This window comes from Podarcis gaigeae, assembly GCF_964106915.1.
Source record: "Podarcis gaigeae genome assembly, chromosome: 16".
Classification (NCBI taxonomy): domain Eukaryota; kingdom Metazoa; phylum Chordata; class Lepidosauria; order Squamata; family Lacertidae; genus Podarcis; species Podarcis gaigeae.
Window position 1 is genome coordinate 1,560,043 of NC_139693.1, and position 24,139 is coordinate 1,584,181.

The following is a 24,139-nucleotide window of genomic DNA, read 5'->3' on the forward strand; positions in this document are numbered from 1 at the left end:
TGAACCATCACCCCTTATTTTCTTGACATACGGATCTCACCTGGACCTCATCATAGGTAGGGGGGCTCATTGCTGTACTGTCGGGGGCAAAAACCATCAAAGGGCGGTTCATCATTGGGTTCTCGGGTGGCGGACGGTACACCATCTCCTCTTGTACCACAGAGAGAATATCTGCAGAGTGCAACATGAGACATGTTACTTAGTCCTTGGCAATGACCAATCCCTGTCTTCCAGGATACACAAATGGAAGGTGGGAACATATTTGGCAGGGAGCCTCCATCACAGTTGAGATGGAAGGAAGAGTAATAGAGAGGGTTCTACCTGTGTTCCTCTGATTGGATTTCCCCGCCTCATAACACTTGCAGATCACCACCAAAATACATATAATGGGTACAAGAAAACCCAATATGATACCCCACTGGATATTTTGTGGAATGCTGCCTGGAACAAAAAAAATAAAAACAGGAACATATTGGAACAAGAACATAATAGCTACTGCCAAAGTGACCTCTGCCCCAACATGTGACCAAGAGCAACAGAATAAATAGCAATGCCAATGAAAATGCCAATCGGTTTCATTTGTAGGGAAATTCCATAACGGCCAAAGTCATGTCTGTAAGCTCCTTCACATAATATTTCTCCTACGATCATCTGATAATTGTCCTTAGCATAAAATGAATTGTCAGCTCGTCCCATGAGAAACCCAATCTATCAATATGATAAGGGGTCATTAAGCTGTTCACATGTTTTCTCAGAGAGGTCTTTAACTGAACTTTACAAGGGTGGGAAATTAGAGAAATTCTGAGTTTCTGGTTCTGGTTGTTTCACTTACATGTTTAAAATGCTACATTGAGAAATGGTTGCCGGTTATTGAAAGCTTTGGAAAACTATATTTTGTTAGGGGCTGCCATTCCTGCCCCCATTGATCACCAACTGCCCTAACTCCCCCTCCACCTCCATGCCAACCCCTACCCACTTGCAACCACACTATGGACCTCACCCTGGTAACCATCCCTCATGGTTGATTCAGCCATTTTGCCATACCTCCTTCCACCTCCAACCCTCCCATCACAGCTCCTTCTACCCCACCTCCCTGCCACCCCAACCCTGTGGCCCATCCTCTCCCCATGATCCTACCAAAATCCCCCCATGTCCACTCCATCACCCATTGCTCCAGTCCCCAAGTACCACTGCGTGGAACAGAGGGGAACCCAAGAGTAGAAAGTCTTTCTCGCTTTAGCTCCAGGCTGCTGAGAAAATGATGGTACTTTAAAGAGTGAAGCACCCCCAGTTTCCAGCCTCAATTCTATGGAAGGCCTGGAAGGGACTCACTGTCTTAAACCCCAGAAAAACCATTGCTGCCAGTCCGTGTAGACAATGCTAAGCTAAATGGGCCAGAGTTCTGACTCTGTAAGAAACAGCTTTCTGTGTGCCCTGAGAAATTCTGTGAGCAACTTTTAACAGAAGTCAGGATGTTTCCCATTTGTGTTTTCCTTCAGGTTTTTTTTTAAATGTTCTGCATGCCTGTGCACCTGTCCTTGAATCTCCAACCCTTAAGGATATCATAATTGTTCACTGGCCCAAGCAGCATCTCTGGATAATTTAGGGTGGGAGGAAAGATTGCTCACCTTTATGACTTTCAACTGCATGACGTTCATAATCCTGGCAGATTCTGCGCAAGTCAAACCAAGCTTTCTTTTGATCTGCCGGATTGTGGACCAGGCAGGTGATGATGGAATGGGAAGAGTCTTTTCTCCAGGAGACATGGAGATTCCTGCCGTTGTCAGAAAATGAGAAACTATCTAAAGCTCTCACGTTTTCCCAGGAGATATTGTATGTTCCTGTTTCATATGTCTGGCAGTTCAGGGTCACATCACATCCCTTTGGAGTCTTGATCAAATCATAATAGTTGATCCTTGGTGGTGGTGCTGGATCTGTTCAACACAAAAGTCATGTGAGGTTTGTGCCTCATTGGCTGTCACTAAGTGTGTAGGGCAGCAATGGGGGAACCTCAGGACCAGGGGAAAATGCACCCCACTGGGCCTCTGTATCTGGTCCATGGGACTCTCTCAAGGCCACCCCCAAGTCCTACAATGCAGAAATCCCAGCCAACTAATCCCTGGCGGCTGGCCATTCAACTTCTGCTTAAAAGTCCCTAATGAAGGGGATATCCACCACTTTCCCAGGGAGACCATTCTACTTCTGAAGGTTCTTTATCAGAATATCTTTTATTGTCATTTAAATCCTTTGGTTTGTGTCTTCCCCTCTGGAGCAGCAGAAAACAAGCTTGTTACTTTTTCTACGCCGTAGCCATTCAGATATTTGAAGATGGCTATTGTCTCGCCTTTCAGTCATCTCTGCTCCAGGCTAAATAGTCCCAGCTCCTTCAATATATCCTTCAACTCTGAAAATGATGCTTGCTTGCTTGGATGGATGGATGGATGGATGGATGGATGGATGGAGGGTTAGACATGGGCGTGAATTTGAGAGGCTGTGTAGATATTGGCCAACTCTACAAAGGTAAGAGTCACATTCTTTACTCCGCCTACTTTCCCCCCTCCCACCACCACCATGTGGCCCCAAGAAGATTCCCTAGGAGGAATTGTGGCCCTCAGTCTGAAACAGAGGTGTTGATGTGGGCCCCAGATTGTGGGTGCTCAGTGGGGTGCTTGCGTGCAATGTGATGTCATGACATTATGTCGCACGCACAGCGCTCCGCCTCCACTTCCCTCTGCCCCCTGCCGTGCCTCCGCTGGCTCACCAGCACCATAGCGGTGACTGGGCCAGGGCCTCTGCCATGGGGCCTCTGCCTGGGCCCACTGAGGCTGCAGATGCGCCCCGTCAAGATGGTGTCTATGTTGCTCTGTGTGACATCGCATGCACGGCACGTTTTTGTCACCCAGCTGGGATCCCACAGTCGAAATTCTGTGGGTCCTGAGGCGCCCAGGTCCCATCAGAGATGGTTCCTATGGTCTGAAAAAGGCTCCCCATTTCATCCGATGACCATCCTTTTCCATGCTCAGCTCCAGCACAAACTCAAGAATGGAGAAAAACAATTGCTTACCGTAAAGAGTCACGTTAAAAAAGTGGTCTTCAAACTGTTCTGCATCAAACCAGACACGAGCTTTATAGTTTACAGCATCCCGCCTCTCCATCTTCCTGATTATAAGAGTGGTCCTGTCAGCCATCAGCAGCCGATTTCCAAATATGTGCCCCGACATTACATTAGTCACAAAATCATTTTCCCGAAATGACCTATGACCTTGTAGGTTCATCCATGTTGCCATCCACGTGCTCAAATCTGACTTCTTCAGCTTCCAATCTCTGAATTCACAAAGGCGATAGGGCGCTCCGCTTACAGGGCTAATGACATCCCATTCAATTTTCTCCACTGGTTTTCCCGGGGGGACCTGTACAGGAAAGGAGACCTGTCCTCCCACGACTCCCTTCACATGCTGGGATGCATTCATCGATGCTTCACCTGTAGTGCCTTTGGGGAAACAAAGAGGGGCGCCAATGTTGTTTGTCTGTATGCATATGGAATTTATACCCCACTCTTCCTCCCAGAGGCGGGGCTAGTTGCTCCAGCACCCAGAGCGGCGCACATGTTGTGTACCCCGCGAGGGCAGGGCTAGCCGCCCGTGGGCGTGGGGCTGGCGTCCCGGGGGGTGCACTCCCCCTGGGATGACACCCGAGGCGGGCTTCAAGGGCACCCACCGCACCCCACTTTCTTCACCAGTGCTTCCTCCGACAATTGAAAATATTTTTTGTTTAGTAATGATATTGGAAAGCTGTTACATGCAGATACAAGGAAACTCAGAAGGGAGGGACTAGAGGAAGTCAATCAATATGTACATAAGGCTGGGCTTTTAAAGAATTAAGTTCGTTTTTATCGTTTATTTGTTATGGTGGTGGGTAGGATGATGTTTTTCGTATTGTTTTCTTCTTTGACGTGCTTTTTTGTTTTTGTTTTTGTTTGTTGTTCTGTTATGTGATATTTGTTATAATTGTGGAAAACCTAATAAAAAATAAAAATAAAAATGAAGGAGCCCTAAGCAACATCTCTGTCCAGAATGTCAACGTGGGGGAGTCATTTTCAAAACAGTTACCGGCCACATTTATATCAAACTCTCCAACTTTTCTGAGATGAAAATAGGGGCGTTCTATTCAACATCTGTCTCACCCCCTATATACCGTATTTTTTGCTCTATAAGACTCACTTTTTCTCTCCTAAAAAGTAAGGGGAAATGTGTGTGCATCTTATGGAACGAATGCAGGCTGCGCAGCTATCCCAGAAGCCAGAATAGCAAGAGGGATTGCTGCTTTCACTGGGCAGCGATCCCTCTTTCTGTTCTGGCTTCTGAAATTCAGAATTTTTTTTCTTGTTTTCCTCCTCCAAAAACTAGGTGCGTGTTGTGGTCTGGTGCGTCTTATAGAGCGAAAAATACGGTATATGCACTGACAATAAGGGGGAAAGGGCAGGCCTACCGGGACTTACTTTTAAGCAAACATGCAGTAATAATTATTATTAATAATAATATCATTATTTATACCCCACCCATATGCTGGGTTTCCGAAGCCACTTGTCAAACATTAAAAACATCCTAATAAAGGGCTGCCTTCAGATGTCTTCTAAAAGTCAGGTAGTTGTTTATTTCCTTGACATCTGCTGGGAGGGCGTTCCACAGGGTGGGCGCCACCACCGAGAAGGCCCTCTGCCTGGTTCCCTGTAACTTCACTTATCACAGGGAGGGAACTGCCAGAAGGCCCTCGGCGCTGGACCTCAGTGTCCGGGCTGAATGATGGGGGTGAAGATGCTCCTTCAGGTATACTGGACCCAGGCCGTTTAGGGCTTTAAAGGTCAGCACCAACACTTTGGTATTTGGTGCTTTGAAACATACTGGGAGCCAGTGAAGATCCTTTAGGACCGGTGTTGTATGGTCCCGGCGGCCACTTGCAGTCACCAGTCTAGCTGCTGCATTCTGGATTAGTTGCAGGTTCCAATTTAAAGGAGAGATATTTTCATAGTTTTTATAGGAGAGGAACGGGAGCCAAGGTAGCAGCAATGTTATGGCCCCAGCTTAAACCACGATTTCCCATGGCACAGAAACAAAGTGGGATCGCTTATTGCTATCCACAAGTGCCAAGGCTAAATAGGAGCATTTGGAGACTCTGTTATATAAGACATTCAAAGTCGTAACATTTTCTACCATATTTTGAAGGGCTTAAAAGAGGACACATTGGCCAACTTCTACATTTAGCTACGGATCACTATGATGACTCAACCCATGAAGAAGAGGGTGTGTCCTGGAAAAAGAGGACATCTGGCAACCCTAAATTGTTCCCCCAGAAAAGAATCCTATGATCATTGATGGTGCTGAGGTTTTCTTAAGAGATCCCCCTTTCCCCACACAGAACTACAACTCCCAAAGTAGTTCAACAACCGATCTCTCATCCTAATGAACACTTTAAAGGCTGGAAGCCTTTCAGGTCCCATTCTGATAGATTTGGCTTCAACTGAGAACTGAATGGAATTCCTGCCTCCATGCCCACCAGTTTTGAAGGACTTACCAAAGGAAGAAGAGATCAGTAGGGCAAAGGTGAGAAAAACAGGAAGGCTTCTGTGAGTGACATCCATTGCCATTTTTGTCGGGCGACGCAGCAGGTCTTGGACGTGGTTCACAGAGTGAGTGGCAAGCAGAACAGAGTTGGTTCACCCTGTTTGCAGCACACTCCTTGGATTCTGCTCTCTGAAAGTAGCAATGCAGGAGAGAGTCTGGCGATATCAATAAGAGTTTTCTACTGTCATTTCCAGTCGTTCCTTCAAGCAGGAAATCCTCTGCCAAGCCCTTCAAGAGAAATCTGGGGTTAGCGAGTACATACGACCAATTACGTCACCTCCTTCCATGAAACCACGTGACCCCAGTTGAAAAGCATCTTTGGAATATCAGCAGCATTTAACCCTTATGCAGCCTCACTATGCAATAAACATAACGAGCTTTTAGATCTGCTCTCTGTTTTTAAGTGACGCTGTATATCTTTCCGTCTCACTTTTCACTCCTTGGCTTTGAAGCCACTTACTGCTGAAACCAAGCAGCTGCTTTTATTATTTTGTGGTTACTTCTCCTGAATATTTTAAATGGTTTATTACCCAGAAACTCCCCACCCCAGGAGAAACACTTGTGAAGAGCAGCATTTATAAATGTTGTTAATCTGTAAATTAAAGCTGCCCTAAACCTCTCAGCTCCACGTTGCTCCAAGTTATTTTCTCCTGTAAAAGGAGGGTCCGCCCAACAGCTGTGATTGCTAATAGCTTTCAGCATAAACCCCTCCTCTTTTTATTTTCTGTACACTCTTCTAAAGCCACTCCAGTTAATGGTCCTCCTGTGTGATTGTGGAAGTGAATTCAGTGTAAAATGAATTATGCATTGTGTGATGAAAGGCTTCCTCATATCCTTCAGGTTGTAGGATCTGAATCAAGAAGAATTTGGCCTTAAATTCAGCGTTGGTTGTGCTCCGAGCCCCAAAACCCATCCCTCATGGAAATAAAGACACAGTCTTTATTTAGGAGACAGAATTTAATTTAAATCTTAATGGGCAAATTTTGGCCACAACTTTATTGAATGCACAAATGTGACTGGTATTGACTTAGGCATTGGTATCAGAACTATATCTGGCTCCTGCCCCACCCTTCAGGAAGCCTGGAAGGGTAAACAACCAGCAGGGGGAGCTCCGTCAGTGTATATTGACTGGGTTCCCGGGGGTCCTGGCATGGCCCTAGCCCCTCTCCAGGCTTCGGACGAGATCCAGACCCCCAGATTCCTTTAATGGAATACCCTATACATTGGAGGGGCAGGTGATGGCCCCCGCCCCACATTCCCCTAAACCAATGCCTAACCACCAAACCGTACAAAATTGTGATGATTGCTGAGAGGTAGGCAAAAAACAAGTGGCCACAGCCAATCTGTCACATTGGGAAAAATTTCTACCCGGCCTACGTTCTAAAACAAGTGACCAACTGAAGTCCAAAGCAAGGCCAAAGGTAAAGGTCAAGGGACCCCTGACCATTAGGTCTAGTCATGGTCGACTCTGGGGTTGCGGCGCTCATCTCGAGGGAGCCGGTATACAGCTTCTGGGTCATGTGGCCAGTATGACTAAGCCGCTTCTGGCGAAGCAGAGCAGCGCACGGAAAAGCCATTTACCTTCCCGCCGGAGCGGTACCTGCTGATCTACTTGCACTTTGCGGCACTTTTGAACTGCTAGGTTTGCAGGAGCTGAGCAATGGGAGCTCACCCCGTCATGGGGATCCAAACCGCCGACCTTCTGATTGGCAACTCCTAGGCCCTGTGGTTTAAACCACAGCGCCAAACGCATCCCAAGGCTAAACATGACCTGATTAACAGGTGGGTGGGCGGGTGTTCGGCAGCGTGAAGTAAAAGGAGGTTCCTACGTCACACTGCCAACCCCCAACCTTTGCCACGATGCTGACTGGCTAAAGGCCAGTGGCATAACTGTGGCACCACTGGCTTGCAGCAGGGCAAGCCCCACCCTCAATACAGTTGGGGAAGAGTTTCAGGGGCCGAGCACAACATGGACCCTCTGTTAGGAGGATCCAACTTGTCAAGCCTGTGCTTGCATAAACTCCGTGTGGATGAGGAGAAAGACAGTGCCTCTCAGGTTGTTGTGAGGTGTATATCTCAACACGCACGCATGTCCAGCAGGCTGGTCTATTCAGCAAACAATTCCAAGAGGAAATCTCGGCATGGGTGTCTGTCATGAATATGTGCTTACCCTTAATCTTATGCTCCATAAATAAGTCACAGACTCCGGGAAATAAGGAATACAGTGGTGCCCTGCAAGACGAATGCCTCGCAAGACGGAAAACCCGCTAGACGAAAGGGTTTTCTGTTTTGGAGGCGCTTCGCAAAACGAATTTCCCTATGGGCTTGCTTCGCAAGACAAAAATGTCTTGCGAGTTCCTGTGGGTTTTCCCCCTTCCCCCCCTTTTCCTAAGCCACTAAGCCGCTTATCAGCTGATCCGCTAAAAGCCGCTTAACAGCTGATCGCTAAAAGCCGCTAAACCACTAATAGCGCTAATCCGCTAAGCTGTCAATGGGCTTGCTTCGCAAGACAAAAAAACCGCTATACGAAGAGCCTCACGGAACGGATTAATTTCGTCCTGCGAGGCACCACTGTACATGAAATGAAGAGAGACAGAATATATAGATGCTGCTTCAGGGAGACATGAGTATGGGGGCAGCAAATCATCCAATTCATACGCACCTTAGACCTAAAGTGTAAAGGAATCTCTAACTACTCCAAAGCCCAGAGAGTGGTTGCAACAATGTGCCACAGACCCACACTATAAAGAGCGAAAATAAAGGAGGGAGATGTATATATTTAATCTTGTAACCTAATGGAACAGAAAATCAGGGATTAGAATGAATGTGATAACTCTTTTACTATTTGGTGCCATATCTATACAGAACAGAGTTCTTTTTTTTACAGGAAGGCATTATTAAACTTTGCTGGCACACAGCAGACTAGTTTGTGGATTTTTTGCATTGTGCATTTGGAGGTCATTATATTTACTCATACCATTGTTGTAGCCGTGGGTTTGTAGTTTTTGCTTTTTGCTTTTTTTTGGCCAAACTCTCCATCGAAGATGCCCAATGTACAGGCTCTTCTTTTAGCTTGTGGAAGTGACTTAAATACATGGACGATGTGTTTTGTGATTAAAAGGCTCCCTCTCGTTAGAGCTGCACACTGGATTCGGCCAAGGCAGAAACCAATTTGGGCATCTTTGGAGGGACTCAGGTGTTGGAAGATATGGCTAAAGAGATCCACGGATTGTTGCGGGTCGAGTTGGATGAAGCAGGGTGGGCATTGCCTCAATAACTGAGATGGACCAGTGGTCTGACTCATTAAAAGGCAGCTTCCAGTGTTTGGGAAATGATGGTTCAACAGAAGCATGGAGGATTCCCATTCCTTCTTTTCCCTAGGTGTTTTTTTTTTTTAATGCTCTGTGTGCCTGGGTACCTCTCCTGGAATCCCTCATCTTTAGGGGTATCCCGAGCATCCAAAACACACTCAGGATTCAGCACTTCTGGGTAGCAATTGTTGGGATACTGCCGGGGAGACGGGGGCATCAGGAAGGCCCCCAGCTGGCTCCAGCCACCGGCTGGCAGCCAGATGATCACCAGTCTCCCTTGGAACAGGATCAATCAGCGACACGAGCCTCAGATACGTTTAGAGACCTGTGCACGCTCTGTCAGCAGAGCGAATAAATATTCTCACAGCAGAAGTGGCGGACAGAGCCATGTGTAAGCATTATTTTACAAGCGTTTATTCAGCATAGTTCAGGAACAAAGGAAAACATGTCTGCTTCCCTTCGTCTCCAGCAAAACAGCAGCAAAGCAAAAGCAATATACAAAATGGAAGTTCCCAGCAGACTGCTGAAATGTAAACAGGCATGTGACACACAACAGTCACGCCTGTTCCTTTTTAAGGTGGAACAGAACTATATCCTAACAGCAATGTGAGGGTTAGGACACCTTTCTCTCATTCAACGCTTGTGCAGATGTTGAGCAAGTCAATTGAGGCTTCGTTTTGATCCGCAGGATTGCTGACCAAACACATGAAGGTGGAGTCAGGGGAGCCTTTTCTCCAGGAGACACAGAGATTCCTGCTGTTGGACAAAAGCTGGTACTTAGAAGAACCTCCTGCTGAGGCCCTGGAAAGATTGCCTCTTTCCCAGGAGATATGGTACTTTCCCTGACTAGGTACCTGACACCACAGGGTCACATTGCAGCCTTCTCGAGTATTGGAGAACACATGATAGAGTATCCACGGTGCTGGCACTGGCTCTGTTCAACACAAAGAGAAGTCATGTGAAGTTTGTGCCTCGGTGGCCATCGCTAACTGTGCTGGGCAGTGACGGAGAGACACAGACCCTCCAAGCATCACCATGTGGCCCCTGAGAGCCCATGAAGGCCACATCTAGGCACCCTCCCTCCCCAAGCCATATCCTTCAATGACTCTGCTCCACACACAGCCTTTTTTGGGGTGAAGCTTTTATCGTATTTCATTTCGTAATGCATATTAGTCAGAGAAAACAATTATAACAACAGACCAAAATTCCAAGGTGTAAAACAGTGCTATTAATAAATAATAATAATAATAAATTTTATTTATACCACACCCTCCGCAGCCAAGACCAGGCTCAGGGCGGCTAACACCAGGTATAAAAATGATTGATTAAAATACAACTTAAAAACAAGATTAAAATACAACCTTAAAATGCAGCCTCATTTCAGTGGAAACTCAAATCAAAAACTTTTTGGGGATGAAAACGTCAAATCTTCACCAATGCCAACTGTCCAGACTGGTCCTACGTGGGCCAGAAAAAAGCCAGGGAAGTCCCCAAATAGGAATTCCATCACAGAAGGAGAAAGGAAAAAGAAAAAGGGGAAGGGGATCAAGTTGATTCCAAGCCAAAGGCCAGGCGGAACAACTCTGTCTTACAGACCCTGTGGAAAGAAATCAGATCCTGCAGGGCCCTGGTCTCATGAGGCAGAGCGTTCTACCAGGCCGGGGCCAGTGTTGAAAAGGCCCTGACTCTGGTTGAGGCTAATCTGACTTCCTTAGGGCCTGGGACCTCTAGGGTGTTGCTATTTATGGACCTTAAGGTCATCTGCAGGGCATACCTGTAGATACAAGGGTCCTAGGCCATGAAGGGCTTTAAAGGTCAAAACCAGCAACTTAAATCTGACCCTGTAGTCCACCAAGAGCCAGTGAAGCTGGAAAAGCACTGGGTGAATATTCTCCCCTGGCAGGGACCCCGTGAGGAGCCTCACTTCAGCATTCTGCACCCGCTGGAGTTTCTGGGACAGCTTCAAGGGCAGCCCTGCATAGAGCGAGTTATAATAATCAAGCCTGGAGGTGACCGTTGCATGGATCACTGTGGCCAGATCAGGGCGGGAAAGGTAAGGGACCAAATGGTTGATGTGGCGAAGGTGGAAAAATGTCGCCTTGGCTGTTGCTGTAACCTGCGCCTCCATGGAAAGGGAGGCATCAAGGATTACACCAAAAGTCTTAACGGAAGGCAATGGCACTAATTGGGCACCCACAAGAGAAGGGAGTTGGTCCCTCATCCCCATACCACCCTGACCCAGCCAGTGGACCTCTGTCTTTGAAAGATTTAGTTTAAATCAGCCCCCATGAAACCATCCAGCCACAGCTTCCAAGCAACTGGTCAGTGTGTCTGGGGCCAAGTTGGTGTGGCCATCCATTAGCAGATAGAGCTGAGTGTCATCAGCATATTGGTGATGGCCCAGTCCAAAACTCTGGACAATCTGGCCAAGGGGGCACATAAAGATGTTAAAAAGCATCGGGGAGAGAATTGCGTCCTGTGGCACTCCATCTCCCACCCTAGTGCCACCCTCTGTCCCCGACCAGAGATAAAAGAGCACAGCCAGTTACGGGCTATGCCCTGGATCCCCACGTCAATGAGGCGGTGATCCAGAAGATCATGATCGACCATGTCAAAGGCTGCTGACAAATCTAAGAGAATCAGCAGTCCCGACCTGCCTCGATCCAGTTGTCTATGGAATTTCATCTGTTAGGGCGACCAGAGCCGTCTCCGTCCCAAAACCAGGACGCAACTGAAATGGATCTAAAGCTGATGTTTCCTCCAGAAACCTACCAAGCTGTTGAGCAACCGTTCTATTGTCAGGGAATGGTCTGGATCTGAAGAGTGGGGAATGCAGTTGCAGACAGATCAGTCTCTCTCAGAAGAAGAGGCATCCCCTGCCTTTCAGCATTTTCAGAAACAGAGAGACAGGCAGACTCAGGCACAGAAGCTGAACAGATTAGGGAGGAGCTACCCAGCTATGAGATAATGACAAGAGAGCCAGAAGGGAGGGGTAATTGGGAGACGCAGCAACTGAGAATGTGGGGAAACCCCCCTCCCCACTCAGAGGTCTGAACGTATCAGAGAACGAAGGAGGCAGAGAGGGGGAGGAACTTCCCGTTGGAGTGCTCCTTGCTGCGGAAGTAGGGAATCGGATTCAGAGTAAGCAACTGCCCTCCTTGCGGAGAGCTGTGTATTTTGTGACTGCAACATGAAACCGTAATAAAAGGACTATAAATCTGTCAACTGCTCGTGAATTCTTATCTGTGAAGTTACCCAAGGGAGGGGAGGACTCCCTGAGCTTGAGAGCTATAAGATAGACACGTAGAATGAGCACATGAGTCAAAACAAAGAAGTTCTAGTAAAGACTGGCCTCCAAATATTCTTAGAGTGCTCCCCCCCCCCCCACATGCTGGAATGTTTCCTTTCAGTCTGATCCATTTATAGCATTTCCACCCCTCCTTTTTCCTGCAAGGAGTTCAGGGTGGTATACCTGGTTCTCCCCATCCTTGCTTGATCCCCACAACAACAACAACAACAACAAGAGATTGGATTTGATATCCCGCTTTATCACTCCCCTAAGGAGTCTCAAAGTGGCTAGCATTCACCTTTCCCTTCCTCCCCCACAACAAACACTCTGTGAGGTGAGTGGGGCTGAGAGACTTCAGAGAAGTGTGACTGGCCCAAGGTCACCCAGCAGCTGCATGTGGAGGAGCCGGGAAGCGAACCCGGTTCATCAGATTACGAGTCCACCGCTCTTAACCACTACACCACACTGGCTCAATACACCACAATAACCTTGTGAGGTAAGTAAGGCTGAGAGGCAGTGACTGGCCCCCAAGGTTACACCCAGTGAGCTTCGTGGCTGACTGCGAGGATTTGAACCCTGATCCGTTTCCAGGTCCTAGTCTGACACACTAGCCACCACATTGGATGTATGCTTACTTTGGTGCAGCATAGAGGTATGTGCATGCATGTAGAAGCTACCTGTAATGGTTATAAAGGGTTGCTCGTGCGTAAGTTACCGCCACTCCTGGGCCCGGTTGTCTGGTTTAACCTGTCCTGGCTGACAGCCCTTCACTCCGTGGCTGTTCAGTCGCTAGCAGAATCTGTCAGTGGGCGTTTTTTGAACCTCTTCCAGCAAAGAAGTTGTTTGACGCCCAGTCTCCTCCTACTCTCCCTGCGCGGGACTCTTCTGCACAGGGAGGGAGTGGGCAGAGGAGTGCCCGTGCTCTCCTCACTGTTTTCGGGCGTAGAGTCTTGGAGACCCCTCTCCAAATCCCCCATCTGCCCCCCTTCCCTACTGGTGTTGCGCTGATTCCCTTCCCCAGCCGATGAGCTCCCTCTCTCCTTGCTGGCCCCCTCTCCAGCATCGCTCGGGAGCCTTGCCTCCACCTCTGACTCTGATGTCAGTTCCCTGACACTACCCTACTCTACAAAGTTATAATTCACATTCACATTTAGCTGTGATTCCTTCACTTGGGCCAGATGACCTTCCAACTCTACAGTTCTCAGATTAATTTATCTCCCCCCCCCTTTTCACCTCTGATCCCTCCAAGCTCTGGCATGTGGCCCACCAGAAAACTGCCCAAGAGGTAATGTGGCCCCCACCAAGCTGAAAAAGCTTCCTCACTCAAACCCATGGCATCCTATTCCATGCTGAGCTCCACCCCACAAACTGACAGGGGTGGTGAAATGAATGACTTACCGTAAACAGCAAGGTTAAATTTGTGTTCTTTAAACTGCTCTGCATTAAACCAAACACGCGCGCTATAAATTCCAGCATCCTCTTTCTCCAGAAAACTGATATTCAGCATGGTCCTATTAACCAACGCCAGCCGATCTCTAGACAAGTGTGTGCCATTTAAATCCCCACAAAATATGGTTTCATTGTGGCGTTCAGTCCAGTCACTGAGATTTGCCCTCATCCTCAACAGGTTCTCAGCAGTCTTCTCCTCCAGTTGCTTAGACCTGCTGCTGATATCTGACTGCTCCAGTTTCTCACCTCTGAACACATCAAGAAGACAGGGCTTTCCATTTGTGGGGTGAAAGAAGTCCCATTCGATTTTCTCTACTACTGCTGCAGAGGATAGCTTTAAGGGAATGTAGACTGATCCATTCAGGACTCCGTTCACCTGATGGGGAGAATTCTCAGCTGCTTGCCTTAAAGTGCCTTTAAGGGAGTAGGAAAATATTGGTTATTTATTGAATTCATATCCCACCTTTCCTCCTAAAGAAGCCCAGAGCAGCAGACCTATCTGCAACCCAACAATTTAAAGGAGGTAAGGTAAGGTAAAGGGACCACTGACCATTAGGTCCAGTTGGGGCCGACTCTGGGGTTGCGGTGCTCATCTCGCTTTACTGGCCGAGGGAGCCGGCGTACAGCTTCTGGATCATGTGGCCAGCATGACTAAGCCGCTTCTGGCGAACCAGAGCAGTGCACGGAAACGCCGTTTAGCTTCCCGCCAGAGTGGTACCTATTTATCTACTTGCACTTGACGTGCTTTTGAACTGCTAGGTTGGCAGGAGCAGAGACCAAGCAATGGGAGCTCACCCCATTGCGGGGATTTGAACCGCTGACCTTCTGATTGGCAAGTCCTAGGCTCTGTGGTTTAACCCGCAGCACCAACCACGACCCTTTTAAAGGGGGTAGGACACTCTTAAAAATAAATAAATACATGAGCCCATCTATGCCATACATTCAATCCTTGGAGCCGATTAGTTTAAATGGACATGTTTCCCCCCTGCTGAAGAATTCTGGGAACTATAGCTCATTAAGGGTGCTGAGAGTTGTTAAGGTGTCTCCCAACCATTCTCCTCATAAAGTTGCAATTCCCAGAGTGTCTAGCAGTCAATCCCTCTTCCCAGTGCAAATTTCAATTACAAATTTCAGTTTCTGTATCGTTTCAGATTTTGAAAGATTCGGCTTAAATGCAAACTGAATGGACTGTCTCCTTCTCCACCTACATGCCAGCACTTAAGGACTTACCAGAGACAGAGAAGGTCAATAGGCTGGAGGCGAGAAGAATCAGGAGGCTTCTGCAAGTAACCTTCATGTTCGATCCTCTCTGGGAATGCAGTGAGCCTTTGGTGCCGTGCGTCCCATAGAGTGCATAGAGAGGCAGAGTTGGACCTCCCCAATTGAAGCCCACTGATTGGGCTCTAATATCTTGTGGAAACAACGCAGGAGACTTGCTGGTATTGCCACCAAGAGTTTTATGCAGGAATAAGAAACTCTGCGCTAGGCACACATCAGCTTCACGATGCGTTCAAACATAGAAGCAGCTATCAAGCCCTTGAAGAGAAACCTGAAGATCATTTTTTGAGGCTGAGGACAACTTAAATACAAATGGTGTGGCGTATTTTCTCTTCTGTGGAATTCCTTGACAGCAATATGAAACTTATGAGTCAGCGGTAAACAATCCTGAATCCCTAATCAGGATCATCATCCCAGGAACACCATTGGTTTTTAGACCTGCTCCCTCTGTTTTTAGCGATGTTGCGTATCATTTTTCCTGTTTCACTCACTGATACTTACCTCTGTTGAAACCGGAGTGCTGTTTCCGTTATTCTGTGCTTGATGTTTCGTTGTATGGAAGTTTCCCCCAGAGGAAGAACTGTGAATGGGCAGCAGAGATCAGTAGGCTAAGGGTGAGAAGGTTGCAGAAGCTTCTGTCAGTGCCATTCCTGGTTGCTTCTTGCCGGGAATGCAATGAACCTTGGATGTGCCTGGTACAGAATGAGAATTGTTGGGTTGGGAGGAACCAAAAGGGTCATCTAGTCAAACCCCCTGCAATGCAGGAATCCCTGGCAGATGGCCATTCAACCTCTGCTTGAAAACCCCCAATGAAGGAAGCAGTCCACAGAATGGGTAGGGGGCAGGAGTTGTCTCTCTCTACCTTTGGGGGCTGCTCTTTGAAGGCAACAAGACAGAAGAGGTTCTGGAGATGTCACCTACAGGTTCTGCTGTCATTTTGAGGCATGGGAAGATACATCTCAGCTTCAACATGTTAGTCATCAAGTATTAGGCATCTGGGAATCTGATTCCCCCACGGCAGGCGGCCAGGGATAAATAGACAAGAAAAGCTCTTACCAAATTCTTTTATTCAATATTCACAGAGTGAGGCTTAGAAAGTCAGCCTCTTGGAGTAATGGCATTGCTCAGAGTAATCCCCGCCCTACCTTCCCCTCTCAATCTTCAATAGCACCAACCCCCTTACAGTGGCTGCTTAAGACCACTTGTGTCTTAGCTCTTTGCTCTCCTACTTTCAATGCTTGCCGGGTTCTGGGAGAAGGGGAATGCTTTCTAGTGACAACGTGTCAGCCAGCTGCTCCAGCTCTGCTTCCTGCCCACCTCTTCTCCCATTATTTCCCAGCTTTGCCTCTCATCTGTCTCTGAGCTGTGACCTTCTGCAAACCACTGTTTTAACTCTATACAGTGATACCTCGGTTTAAGAACAGTCCTGTTTACGAACGATTTGGTTTACGAACTCTGCAAAACCGGAAGTAGTGTCCTGGTTTGTGAACTTTACCTTGGTCTAAGAATGGAATCTGAACAGTGGAAGGGCACCAGCGGTGGGGGGCCTCATTAGGGAAAGTGCGCCCTGATTTAAGAACGGATTCTGTTTAAGAATGGACTTCCGGAATGGATTAAGTTTGTAAACCAAGGTACCACTGTACTGTCTTCCTCTTCTCTGGAAGTTTCAGTAGGAGGGACAGGACAGTCTCCACCATTCCTCCTCAGTCCGGTCCCCTGACATCAGGCCATTGAAGAGGAATGTGGGGTGATTTTGGGTTGCAAGAACCATATGACCTATTTCCTCTTCCATGCAATCACATGACAGCGATTCCAAACTGTGAGTCAGAGATCAGCAGTGTGTAACCCTCAGTCAGCCTCTCTATCCCATCAACAGAATGAATATTTAGATGTGCGCCCTCTATTTTTTATTTATTTAAGAAATGCTGTGCCTTTTTCCGCCCTGTTTTCCTCTCTGCTGTTTGTACTTATTCTTGCTGAAACTGGGCTGCCGTTTTATTATTTTGTGGTTTTATTACACAGAAGTACCCCCAGAGGAAACGCCGCGATTGAGCAGCATTTATAAATGCTGATATTCAATAAGTAAAGCATTTCTAAGGTTTCCTTCGCACTTCCTGAAACAGCCCCTCTGAAAGGAAACAGAGATTTCCTTAGAAATCTGCACTACTTCAAATTCTGCAGGGCATTTCTCCAGCCGACAAATGTCTACAAAATTGTGTAAAATTGTGTAATTTCAGAAAAAAATGGGCCTTAGAGTGCATGGATGAGTGAAAGCAACACACAAAAGGAAGGGAATGAAAATGAGTGCTTTGCAGCTGTATTTTCCACTAGCATCTGGTATCTGGAGGTGGACTGTTTCTATAAAGGGAAGGTCCACATAACAGTCGTCATCCCTAAAATCTCTTGACAACAGGTGCACCTGTTTGAATACGCCCAACGCTCTTTTGAATCCACTGCATTTAATGGTTCTCTCATGTAATTGTAGAAGTGAGTTCAGTATACCTATTTTTCGCTCTATAAGTCACACCTGACCATAAGACACACCTAGTTTTTGGAGGAGGAAAACAAGAAAAAAAAAAGAATTTCAGAAGCCAGAACAACAAGAGGGATCGCTGCGCGGCAAAAGCAGCGATCCCTCTTGCTGTTCTGGCTTCTGGGATAGCTGCGCAGCCGGCATTTGCTCCATAAGATGCACACATTTCCCCTTACTTTTTAAGAGGGAAAAAGTGAGTCTTATAGAGCAAAAAATACGGTAAATGAATTTACGCATTGTGTGGTGAAAGGCTCTCTTTTATCTGCTGGCTTGTAGGATCCAAATGATCTAGAAAGTGGGTTTAAATTAAACTTTAATGTGCACTTGCATAAACTCTGTGCGGATGAGGAGAAGGACAACCCCTCTCAGCTGGTTGTGAAATGTATGTCTGAACCCACATGCATGTTCAGCACCTGTGTTTATTCAAGGATTGGATTCTTGTGCTGGAGTCGGTATTCATGACTGTTATGAATATGAGTTTAGCCTTAAGCTTATACCCCATAAAGAAGTTACGCACTCCAGGGGATAATTTTGGGTGTTGGGATCCATCTGTCTTGAGAGGTAGTGGTGAAGTAAAAATGTAGTACTGAAATGGCCTCCCTGAGCAGTATGTACAGAGGTTCTGTGATGCCCAGATGACAAGACACAACCAGCCCCCCAGGCCTTACTGATGCTGAGGTCCAAAGAAAAGTAGAGCAATACGTAGACCAATAGATTGGTCTTAACTAGGGCCAGGGCCTTTTCAGTACAGGCCCTGACTTGGTGGAACGCTCTGCCCCAAGAGACCAGGGCCCTGCAGGACTTGACATCTTTCCACAGGGCCTGCAAGACAGCTGCTCCGCCTGGCCTTTGGTTTGGACTCAGTCTGACCCTTCTGTTTCCCTCCCCTTATGGTTTTGATCCATGGGCTACTTTTAAAATGAGGCTGCATTTTAAATTGCATTTTAACCCATATTTTAAATTGACCCCCCCCCATTATGTTTTTACTGTGATTTTATTGGGAGGGGTATAAATAATAATAATAATTTGTTGTTGTTGTTTAGTCGTTTAGTCATGTCCAACTCTTCGTGACCCCCTGGACCAGAGCACGCCAGGCACTCCTGTCTTCCACTGCCTCCCGCAGTTTGGTCAAACTCATGCTGGTAGCTTCGAGAACACTGTCCCACCATCTCATCCTCTGTCGTCCCCTTCTCCTTGTGCCCTCCATCTTTTCCAACATCAGGGTCTTTTCCAGGGAGTCTTCTCTTCTCCTGAGGTGGCCAAAGTCTTGGAGCCTCAGCTTCAGGATCTGTCCTTGCACTGAGCACTCAGGGCTGATTTCCTTCAGAATGGAGAGGTTTGATCTTCTTGCAGTCCATGGGACTCTCAAGACTCTTCTCCAGCACCAGAATTCAAAAGCATCCATTCTTCGGTGATCAGCCTTCTTTATGGTCCAGCTCTCACTCCCATACATCACTGCTGGGAAAACCAGAGCTTTAACGATACGGACCTTTGTCGGCAAGGTGATGTCTCTGCTTTTTAAGATGCTGTCTAGGTTTGTCATTGCTTCTTCTTCTTCTTCTTCTTCTTCTTCTTCTTCTTCTTCTTCTTCTTCTTCTTGGCGCCAGTTGCAGGATTATTATTATTATTGGCACCAGTTGCAGGATTTGCTGGAAGGAGGCATACAAAGTGCCATCCAACTGCCTTAAGGACTTTGCTCTGGATTTATTTCTTAGCCTTTTCTTCTCCCAAAGATCTTTCTTAACAACCCATCTCTCTTCCCAGCGCAAAATTTCAGTTCCCACGTTGTTTCAGAAAGCATGATTTCGATAGATTCAACTCAAAATCAAACTGAATGGAATTTCTCCCTTCTTCCCTACCAGCCTGCATAAAGGAAAAGAGGGTCATACAATCACAGAACTGTAAATTTGGAAGGGACTCTGAGGGTCATCTTAATCCAACCCCCTGCAATGTAGGAACCTCTACTAGATCATATGTGAGAAATGGCCATACAATCTCTGCTTAAAAACCTCCAAGGAAGGAGAGTTTTGTTGTTTCCCTTGCTCCCTAATCATTAGTTGACCCACAGAAACAAAAAGAGTATATGTTTGACTAAACATACTTTCACCCCGGGCTTTTTTCCACTTTGAACTCTCCGGAACAGTGTTGCAGCACCTCTCAGCTGGGCTCCAGAAGTGTGGGGAGAGATTTGACCAGCCTCAGCAAAGCCGCCTTTGGGCTCTGAGGTGGGTCTTCTGAGATAAGTGCATTCTGGCACCTTTTTCTCTAGGAAAAAAAAGCACTGTTCTCATCAAATCCACGCCATGGAATGAACAGGAGGGAACATAGTGCTATGGGCTTATTCATTTGCAAATAAAATTAAGTTATGACATATTGAAAAACACTCGTCTCTTGCACTATGTCCTCTAGGAACTTTCACGCTGTGGGAATTATTTTTTTGAATACCAGTAACCTAAGCTGTCTAAACCAAACACTTTCCGAAATTTGCTCTCACTGCCATTACAGGTGTGAAATTGTTGTTGTTGTTGTTTAGTCGTTTAGTCGTGTCCGACTCTTCGTGACCCCATGGACCAGAGAACGCCAGGCACCTCTGTCCTCCACTGCCTCCCACAGTTTGGTCAAACTCATGCTGGTAACCTCGAAAACACTATCCAACCATCTCGTCCTCTGCCGTCCCCTTCTCCTTGTGCCCTCCATCTTTCCCAGCATCAGGGTCTTCTCCAGGGAGTCTTCTCTTCTCATGAGGTGGCCAAAGTACTGGAGCCTCAGCTTCACAATCTGTCCTTCCAGTGAGCACTCAGGGTTGATTTCCTTCAGTATGGAGAGGTTTGATCTTCTTGCAGTCCATGGGACTCTCAAGAGTCTCCTCCAGCACCATAATTCAAAAGCATCAATTCTTCGGCGATCAGCCTTCTTTATGGTCCAGCTCTCACTTCCATACATCACTACTGGGAAAACCATAGCTTTAACTATATGAACCTTTGTTGGCAAGGTGATGTCTCTACTTCTCAAGATGCTGTCTAGGCCTGTCATTGCCCTTCTCCCAAGAAGCAGGCGTCTTTTAATTTCATGGCTGCTGTCACCATCTGCAGTGATCATTGAGCCCAAGAAAGTAAAATCTCTCACTACCTCCATTTCTTCCCCTTCTATTTGCCAGGAGGTGATGGGACCAGTGGCCATGATCTTTGTTTTTTTGATTTTTTTTGATGTGTGAAATTAGTTCTTTATTTATTTAGCTCTCTATCTGCATCTATATAGAGATTTTAAGGAGCCAGAACTTTGTAGAGCCCATTTTCCCACGGTGATAAAAATAGAAGACAAAGAAGACTGAACACAAGTATTAAGTGCACTTGACTGAGGATGCTTCCTCATTGACCACATGAGGGCACTCTGACACTACAATGGGTAGAGAAAATACAGCAACTCAAACAATATTTTTTTTGGGGGGGGGGGGGACTGAGGATGACATGAAGAAATAGACCCAGTAATTAGGAGAGACTGTGCTTCCTAAACACTCTCTCTCTCTGTAGTTCCTGAGCTAAGGAGGTAAAAACTAGGCTACTCTACAAGAGTAAAATTCACATTTTTTGCCCTCCCCATTTTCCCCTCTGCCCCACAGTGTGTGTCCTGTGGAGTGAGTGGGAGGCCGGAGTTGGTACACCTTGCTTGCAACCCAGCCCTTTTGGCTCAGCTCAGACAGAACAGATTCTCGTAATGTCATGAAGCGGTACCTGCTAATATTCCAGGGCATAAGAAGCCTTACAGGAACTTGTGAGATAGTTCCCCAAGCAGCAGAAGTGTGCACATTAGCAGAAAGTGTGCATTGGGAATGCCTTGGTTAGTGAAAACAGCACACCAAAGGTAGGGTGTGAAATCAATAATAATATAATAATAATTTATTATTTATACCCCGCCCATCTAGCTGAGCTTCCCCAGCCACTCTGGGCGGCTTCCAATCAAGTGTTAAAAACAATACAGCATTAAATTTTAAAAGTTCCCCAAACAGGGCTGCCTTCAGATGTCTTTTAAAGAGAAGATGGCTGCTTATTTCCTTGACATCTGATGGGAGGGCGTTCCACAGGGCGGGCACCACTACTGAGAAAGCCCTTTGTCTGGTTCCCTGTAACCTCACTTCTTGCAATGAGGGAACCGCCAGAAGGCCCTCGGAGCTGGACCTCAGTGTCCAGGCTGAACGATGGGGGTGGAGACGCTCCTTCAGGTATACTGGACCGAGGCCTGTATACCTGTGTATACAGTGCTTTTCAGCTGCCTGCAACCCTAGCATCTGATATTAGATGATGGAAGAGATGGGTACAGTTTGCTACATGTTGGGTTGGATGGCCAAAATGATCCATTGGCTGTATGGGGCAGGGCATCAGTTGTAGTTCAGAATATGTTAAAGGCATCAAGTTAGCAAAGGCTTGTAGGAATAATAAGGGGATGCGGGTGGCGCTGTGGTCTAAACCACAGAGCCTAGGACTTGCCGATCAGAAGGTCAGCGTTTCATAGAATCATAGAATCATAGAATCATAGAGTTGGAAGAGACCACAAGGGCCATCGAGTCCAACCCCCTGCCAAGCAGGAAACTCCATCAGAGTACTCCAGACATATGGTTGTCAAGCCTCTGCTTAAAGACCTCCAAAGAAGGAGACTCCACCACACGCCTTGGCAGCAAATTCCACTGTCGAACAGCTCTTACTGTCAGGAAGTTCTTCCTAATGTTTAGGTGGAATCTTTTTTCTTGTAGTTTGGAGCCATTGCTCCGTGTCCGCTTCTCTGGAGCAGCAGAAAACAACCTTTCTCCCTCCTCTATGTGACATCCTTTTATATATTTGAACATGGCTATCATATCACCCCTTAACTTCCTCTTCTCCAGGCTAAACATGCCCAGCTGCCTTAGCCGTTCCTCATAAGGCATCGTTTCCAGGCCTTTGACCATTTTGGTTGCCCTCCTCTGGACACATTCCAGTTTGTCAGTGTCCTTCTTGAACTGTGGTGCCCAGAACTGGACACAGTATTCCAGGTGAGGTCTGACCAGAGCAGATACAGTGGCACTATTACTTCCCTTGATCTAGATGCAATACTCCTATTGATGCAGCCCAGAATTGCATTGGCTTTTTTAGCTGCCGCGTCACACTGTTGGCTCATGTCAAGTTTGTGGTCAACCAAGACTCCTAGATCCTTTTCACATGTACTGCTCTCAAGCCAGGTGTCACCCATCTTGTATTTGTGCCTCTCATTTTTTTTGCCCAAGTGCAATACTTTACATTTCTCCCTGTTCCCTCTTCCATGGAATCCTGACAGCAGTTTGAAACTATGATTCAGAGGTAACTAATTGTAGGGATGGAAAGGTCACCTAGTCCAACTTCCTGCTATGCAGAAATTGCAGCTAAGGAACAGATGGCCACCCAACCTCTGTTTAAAAACCTCTAGTCCACCACCTCCATGGAAGTCCATAGAGTGGGTGGAAGAAAGTGCTGGCTCATTCTACTTGCAGCTGGATCTCTAGAGCTTTTTAAAATCTAGCTCCTTATGAAACCTATCTAGAAAATCAGTTTCATGACCACCCACTCAAGAGTCTTGCCCAAGAAGGGGAGATGGGCAACTAGGTGGTAGTTACTTAGATTTCAAGGTGTGAGGAACCCAACAGGACACACCCCGTCTTCATTGCCCTAGCTGTCAATGCGTCAAAGAGAATTTTTTTGGGTGCCAGGAAGGTGATAGCAATGAACCACATGACATCTTTACTCTTCCATGGAATCACTTGGCAGCGATTCCGAACTGTGAGTCAGAGATCAGCAGTATTTAACCCCAGTCAGTCTCGCTATCCCATAAACAGATCTTCCTCCATTTTTCGTGACACTGTAAATCTTTCTGTCCTGTTTTCCTCTTTGGTGTTGATTCTTATTTCTCTTTTAATATCTGGAAGCCCCTTCCCGGAAGGAAACTGGCTCAGAAGCTTTTATAACTGCTGTCAATCAAGGAATGAAACAGTCCTCATGGTTTTCCAGGACATCCTTAGAAATCCGATTTAGATGAAAAGATCTTTCTGACAGCATGAGATGTTTGAGAGTGAGCGGTGGCCTCAGAAGAGGGTGGATGCACCACTGAAGAATTTAAGCAGAGGCTCCATGGCCCCCCTGTCAGGGATGTTGTGACTGTTGATTTTCTGCATCAAGAGGGGTTGGACTAAGGAAGGGGTCACCAACATGGCCCCTCTGGGTGCATGTTGTCAGCCAGCAATGCCTTCCTTTAGGATACACCATTCCATACCCTCTTACAGGTCCTGCAGAAGGAGATCAAGTCCTGCAAGGCCCTAGTCTCATGGGACAGAGCATTCTACCAGGTTGGAGCCATCACTGAAAAGGCCCTGGTGGAGGATACACACACATCAATATATAAATTTTAGAAAAGGGCAAGGTTAGACATGGATGCACAAAACAGTTTTAATGGGGGGGGGATCAAGATTCCTTGTGTTCCGCTTCACTTCTTTCAGCCCAGGGCAGCCCTGCCCCCTTGCTTGCCCCTCAGAGCTGGTACATCATGTGGGGCTGGGCCTCGGCATCAAAACTGTGCATCAAAATGCATTTATGAGTGAATATAATACACAAAGAGGCATTATTTTTAGATGTTTAGGGAAGTTTTTAATTTTTAATGC

General features: G+C 46.8%; 2 long non-coding RNA genes across 2 annotated transcripts; both read right to left on the minus strand.

The window, feature by feature from the left end:
* Positions 1 to 480: 480 nt before the first annotated feature.
* On the minus strand, positions 481 to 5,889 carry LOC310833520. Its single transcript, XR_014558741.1, has 3 exons — positions 5,572 to 5,889; positions 3,065 to 3,490; positions 481 to 1,934 (listed from the first exon to the last, which is right to left on the minus strand). It is a non-coding gene; the product is annotated as an uncharacterized lncRNA (long non-coding RNA).
* Positions 5,890 to 9,324: 3,435 nt separating this feature from the next.
* On the minus strand, positions 9,325 to 11,802 carry LOC310833051. Its single transcript, XR_014558536.1, has 2 exons — positions 11,705 to 11,802; positions 9,325 to 9,866 (listed from the first exon to the last, which is right to left on the minus strand). It is a non-coding gene; the product is annotated as an uncharacterized lncRNA (long non-coding RNA).
* Positions 11,803 to 24,139: the final 12,337 nt, after the last annotated feature.